General features: G+C 47.7%; 1 pseudogene; it reads left to right on the top strand.

The window, feature by feature from the left end:
• The first annotated feature begins 641 nt into the window (after positions 1–641).
• LOC142852912 (basigin pseudogene) lies at positions 642–1,526 on the top strand (annotated as a pseudogene).
• Positions 1,527–6,000: the final 4,474 nt, after the last annotated feature.

The following is a 6,000-nucleotide window of genomic DNA, read 5'->3' as shown; positions in this document are numbered from 1 at the left end:
CTCTCACTGAACCAGAGGTAAGGCTCAGGAACACACCTGAGTCTCCACAGTGCTGGGGTTAGAGACATGCTCCTGCACAGGCTCCCTCACTCACAGGCTCCCGCACACGCAGCCTGCCCTGCACAAGGCTCTTGCCCACACAGGCTCCTGCACAGGCTCCCTCACTCACAGGCTCCTGCATACGCAGCCTGCCCTGCACAAGGCTCCTGCACACACAGGCTCCTGCACAGGCTCCCTCATTCACAGCCTGCCGCACACACAGGCTCCTGCACACACAGCCTGCCCTGCACAAGGCTCTTGCCCACACAGGCTCCTGCACAGGCTTCTTTACTTGGGTGCTGGAGATACAAACCCAGGTCCTCATGCTTGCACAGCAGGAACTTTGGACTAAGGTAACTTTGCAGTTGCCTTGAATGATTTTCTTTTCTTTCTTTCTTTTTTTTTTTTTTCGTGTTTTTTTCAAGACAGGGTTTCTTTGTAGCCTGTCCTGGAACTAGCTCTTGTAGACCAGGCTGGCCTCAAACTCACAGAGCTCTGTCTGCCTCTGCCTCCCGAGTGCTGGGATTAAAGGCGTGGACCACCACCACCTGGCTTGAATGATTTTTTTTTTAAGGAAAAAAAACATTTTCCAAGGAGGCGACATGGTGGTGGTACTGCTGCTGGCCCTAGGCTTTGCGCTCCTGGGTGGCCAAGGCTCCTTGGCGGTGGTGGACACCATCGTAATCTCTGTCCATGATGTCAGCTCCAAGACATACCTTAACTGCGTTTTGAACAGCAGTAGCATCAACATCGTTGGCCACCACTGGATGAGAGGTGACCAGGTACTGCAGGAGGATACGCTGCCCGACCTGCAGATGCGGTACATGGAGGACACAGATGACCGCTCTGGGTCTATTTCCTGCATCTTCTTTCTCGAGCGCGTGGGCGGGGGCGACATCCGTGTGGAGGGGCCACCCCGGACCAAGGACGGAAAGAAGTCAGAGCATTCCAGTGAGGGAGAGAAACGTGAGGCTGGTCTGCAAGTCCAAGTCACCCCACCCTCCTGTCACTGGGTGGAGCTGGTTTAAGACTCTGACTCTGGGGATCAGCTGATCACCAATGGCTCTGAGAGCAAGTATGTCGTGATAACCACAGCGGAGAGGTCAGAGCTGACCATCAGCAACCTCCACATCAACAGCGACCCTGATACCTACGTGCGTAACGCAACGCCCAGGGCAGCGTCCAGGAGAGGATGATACTGCGCGCACGCGGCTCTGCCTGGCCGCCCTCTGGCCCTTCCTGGGCATCGTGGCCGAGGTCCTGGTGTTGGTCACCATCATCTTCATTTATGAGAAGCGATGGAAGCCAGAGCAGACCCTGGACGAGAATGACCCTGGTGCTGCCCCACTGAAGGGCATCACGTGAACCACAAGGACAAAAGTGTACACCAGAGGAACCCCACCTGAGTGGCAGAGCAGGTGGGGGTGGGGCACCTGGGCACCTGACCCCAGCCAGTGTCTACCTTCACTCCTGTGTCCCATCTTGCCCCAACCTGGGTGAAGACAGCCTCACCTTGTAGAAAGCCCACCTAGAAGAAGCAAGCTGCCCACAGCATCCCTGTTTCTAGTTTAAACTAAACAAGGTTTCTATATAGAGAATCTGTTCCTTGGTGGGGGGGTTGTTTTTGACTTTTTAAGCGTGTCACTATAGCCCTGTGGAGTGGGGGAATGGGTCCTTGCCCTTGGCCATGAGGGGGGAGACAAGGGTAAGCTCTGACTTCTTGGTGGAGGGAGCTACCATCTGTTCCCCTGTATTGGACAGCCCATCCCCACCATGGACAACAGGCTGGGCCTGCTGGGACCCCACAAATAAAGACCTACCCCGAAAAAAAAAACATTTTCCATTTGTGGCAATTAGCACACTCACAATGGCAGACAGCCCTCACTTCTGTCTAGATCAAGAACATCTGCTGGACAATGGTGGCACACACACTTGGGATACAGAGGCAGGCAGATCTCTGAGTTCAAGGCCAGCCTAATCTACACAGCTAGTTCTAGGAAAACCAGGGCCAGGCAAACGCCCCCTGCACCTGTCTGGGTAGTTTGCCTGTTCTGCGCACACACAAACACAGACATTGACACAATGTAGCCTTTTGTATCCGACCTTCTCATTCAGCATCATGTTCCCTTTTTTAAATTAATTTATTTAATTTTGGTCTTTTTGGCACAGTCTCATGTAGCCCAAGGTGGTCTCAAAGCTACTACACAATGAAGGAGGACTTTGAAGTGCTGGCCCTCCTACCTATACCTCCTGAGCACTGGGATTACAGCACTGTGCCCCACACCTGGCTAACATCCTGTTCTCAGCCTGCCCACACTACGGCAGCAATCAGTGCTTCGTTTCCCTCTATGAGTGAATAACAGTCCACTGTGTGCATGTGAAGGTACAAGAACAATCTTCAGCATGGCTCTTTGGCTGCCCTCTTGTTTGAGACACAGACACTTTGTGTCCGTTGCAGCATGCTCGCCTTCCATCTCACCATAGCAACTGAGATTACAGATGGGATGTCTGATCACACTGTGTAAAGATGTGTCTCTGTCCTTCCTCACCTGCCTAAGGCACCTTCTGATTGGCTTAATAAAGAACTGAACAGTCAATAGCTAGACAGGAAAGAATAGGCGGGACTTCATCATTCCCAGTTAGCTCTCACTCTCTGCCTCTGGGTGTGTTTCATGAAGTAAGCTCTCAGCTACTGCCCAATGCCATACCGTGCTCCCAGTCATGATAGTCATGGACACTAGCCCTCTGAAACTGTAAGCCTTGCATAAATTCTTTCTTTTGTAAGTTGCCTTGGTTACAGTGTCATGTCACAGCAGTGAACAAGGGGCATCAGGCTTGCAAGGGAAGTGCGTATGCACCAGGCGCTTTTTCAGTCCAGCATCTAGGGAGATGTCGTTTTGTTTGGATTTTGGGGCAGGGTCTCACTATGTAGCTCTGGCTCTCCTGGAACTCATTATGTAGATCAGGCTGGCCTTGAACTCAGTGTCATCTCTGCCTTCTGAGAGCTGGGGTAAAGGCAACTGGGCTTTTTACTTTTAAACATTGTATCGCTAAGGTGCCAGATGGTCTACTGGCGGGGAAACACTCCATTGGGCAGGGAAGCTCCTCCAGCTCAAGAAGTAAACAACTTGCTGGGCGGTGGTGGCGCACGCCTTTAATCCCAGCACTTGAGAGGCAGAGACAGGCAGATCTCCATGAGTTCGAGACCAGCCTGGTCTACAAAGTGAGTTCCAGGACAGGCCCCAAAGCTACAGAGAAACCCTGTCTCAAAACAAAAGCAAAAACACACACAAAAAAAGTAAACAACTAAAAGGCTTCAGGAAGCCCCCAAAATTGAACATATGTACTTGGACCCTCCTTCTGCAAGAACTTCTGAGAGACACTCTCGGAGGAACTGAGTGCCTGAAAGAGACACTGCAATCATCAGACTTTATGGTGACTCCAGGTTCTCTGCTTCTGTGAGCTGTCACCATTGCTGGGTTAGGGTTCTCAGTAATGCAGCAGTCTGTTTCCATAGGTGACCCTTTACCCGCATTCCTGTAAGTAACCCCAATAAAACTCATTGGCTTTACCAAGGTGGACTTTGGTAGTCTCCTCACTCGGGTCTGTCCTTGCTTCCTTATCTTGGATGAGCAGATATTTGCTCCAATCTCCCCAAGAATAGTGCTACACCATAAACATTTTTATTCATCATGTGTCCTGTGTGTGTGTGTGCGCGCGCGCGCGCGCATCACAGTGCACGAGGAGGTCAGAGGATAAATGGAGGAGTACTTTCTCTCCTTCTGTTAAACAGGTCCTGCAACGGAAGTCACGGCACGATGCATGGTGGCAAGCACGCATCTTTCCTTTCTGAGCTCCCTCACCAGCCTGATTCAAGAGCTGAAGAGACAGACATAGGCATCCCAGGGTGTATGGGGAGTACTCAGTTTGCAAGTACTCAGTCTGAGGTGTCTGTCCCCCTGCAGGCTGAGGGCAGGAGGCCTCAGAAGAGAATATAGAAGCGGTGTTCAAAACCTGGAGCTGGCCTGGCGTGGTTCAGCACGCCTCTAATCCCAGCACTCAGGTGGCAGAGACAGGTGGGTCTCTGAGTTTGAAGCTAGCCTGGTCTACATGGTGAGTTTCTGGACAGTCAGAGACACGGAGTGAGACCCCCACCTCAAAAAACTAAAAAATTTATATATTTATATTATAATATATTTTAATATATATTTTTTAATAAATAAGTATTTTTATATAATAAAATAATAAGTAAGTAAAGCATGAGTTTGGGATTTTGCAAGGTCAGACTTCTGTGGGTCTGGGTAACGCTTGTATCCCAGAACTTTCGAGGCTGAGACAAGAGTTCTCTGTTTCAAAACGAAAACAACGGCAGGATATGGTAGCATATACCTTTTATCCCAGCACTCTGAAGGCTTCTGCTGGTCTCTGTGAGTTTAAGATCAACCTGGTACACATGCTGAGCCCCAGGCCCCATCTCATTACAAAAACAACATCCGCAGAGATAGCTTAGTGGTTAAGAGTGTTCACAGCTCTTGCAAAGAACCAACTCGATTCTCCCAGCAGCCATGTCCAGCAACATATAACCTCCTGTAACTCCAGCTCCAGGGATATGTTGCCCTCACCTGACATCCTCAGGTACCTACATATATGTGCACGTAGACATCACGTACACATCAATTAAAACAAAATTTAAAAAAGAAACCGCTCATAAGAAGATCCAGTTCGATCCTAGCACCCATTCCAGGTAGCACACAACTACTTGTAATCTCTCTCCTGAGGAGAGCCAATAGCATCAGCGCTCATTTGCATAAATCTGCACTGATTTACATACACATACATACACATAAAGATCTCTAAAACTAAAACTAAGCAAAAGAATGGCTGAATGCCCACCAAAATCCCAGCAAAATTCTTCAAAGACCTCAAAAGAACAATACTCAACTTCATATGGAGAAGCAAAAAACCCAGGATAGCCAAAACAATCCTGTACAATAAAAGAACTTCTGGAGGCATCACAATCCCTGACTTCAGACTCTACTACAGAGCTACAGTACTGAAAACAGCCTGGTATTGGCATAAGAACAGACAGGAGGACCAATAGAACCAAATTAAAAACCCGGATATTAACCCACACATCTTCAAATACCTGATATTTGATAAAGAAGCAAAAAATATCAAATGGAAAAAAGAAAGTATATTTAACAAATGGTGCTGACATAACTGGATATCAATATGTAGAAAAATGAAAATAGACCCATATCTATCACCATGCACAAAACTCAAGTCCAAATGGATCAAAGCCAGCCACACTGAAACTTATAGAAGAGAAAGTGGGAAGTACATTTGAATGCATTGGCACAGGGAACTTCCTAAATAGAACCCCAGCAGCACAGACACTGAGAGAAACAATTAATAAATGGGACCTCCTGAAACTGAAAAACTTCTGTAAAGCAAAGGACATGGTCAACAAGACAAAATGACAGCCTACAGAATGGGAAAATATCTTCACTAACCCCACATCAGACAGAGGTCTGATCTCCAAAACACACAAAGAACTCAAGAAATTGGACTTCAAAATAATCACATAATCCAATAAAAAAAAAAAGTGGAGTACAGACCTAAACAGAGAACTCTCAACAGAGGAATCTAAAATGGCTGAAAGACACTTATGGAAATGTTCAACATCCTTAGTCATCAGAGAAATGCAAATCAAAACAACTCTGAGATTCCATTTTATACCTCTAAGAATGGCCAAGATCAAAAACACTGATGACAACTTATGCTGGAGAGGTTGTGGAGAAAAGGAAACACTTCTGCATTGCTGGTGGGAATGCAAGCTGGTACAACCACTTTGGATGTCAGTGTGGCGATTTCTCAGAAAATTAGGAAACAACCTTCCTCAAGACCCAATAATACCACTTTTGGGTATATATCCAAAGGATGCTCAATTGTGTCACAAAG

Source organism: Microtus pennsylvanicus, chromosome 6 (genome assembly GCF_037038515.1).
Source record: "Microtus pennsylvanicus isolate mMicPen1 chromosome 6, mMicPen1.hap1, whole genome shotgun sequence".
Taxonomy (NCBI): Eukaryota; Metazoa; Chordata; class Mammalia; order Rodentia; family Cricetidae; genus Microtus; species Microtus pennsylvanicus.
This window is presented reverse-complemented; position numbering and strand designations above follow the sequence as displayed.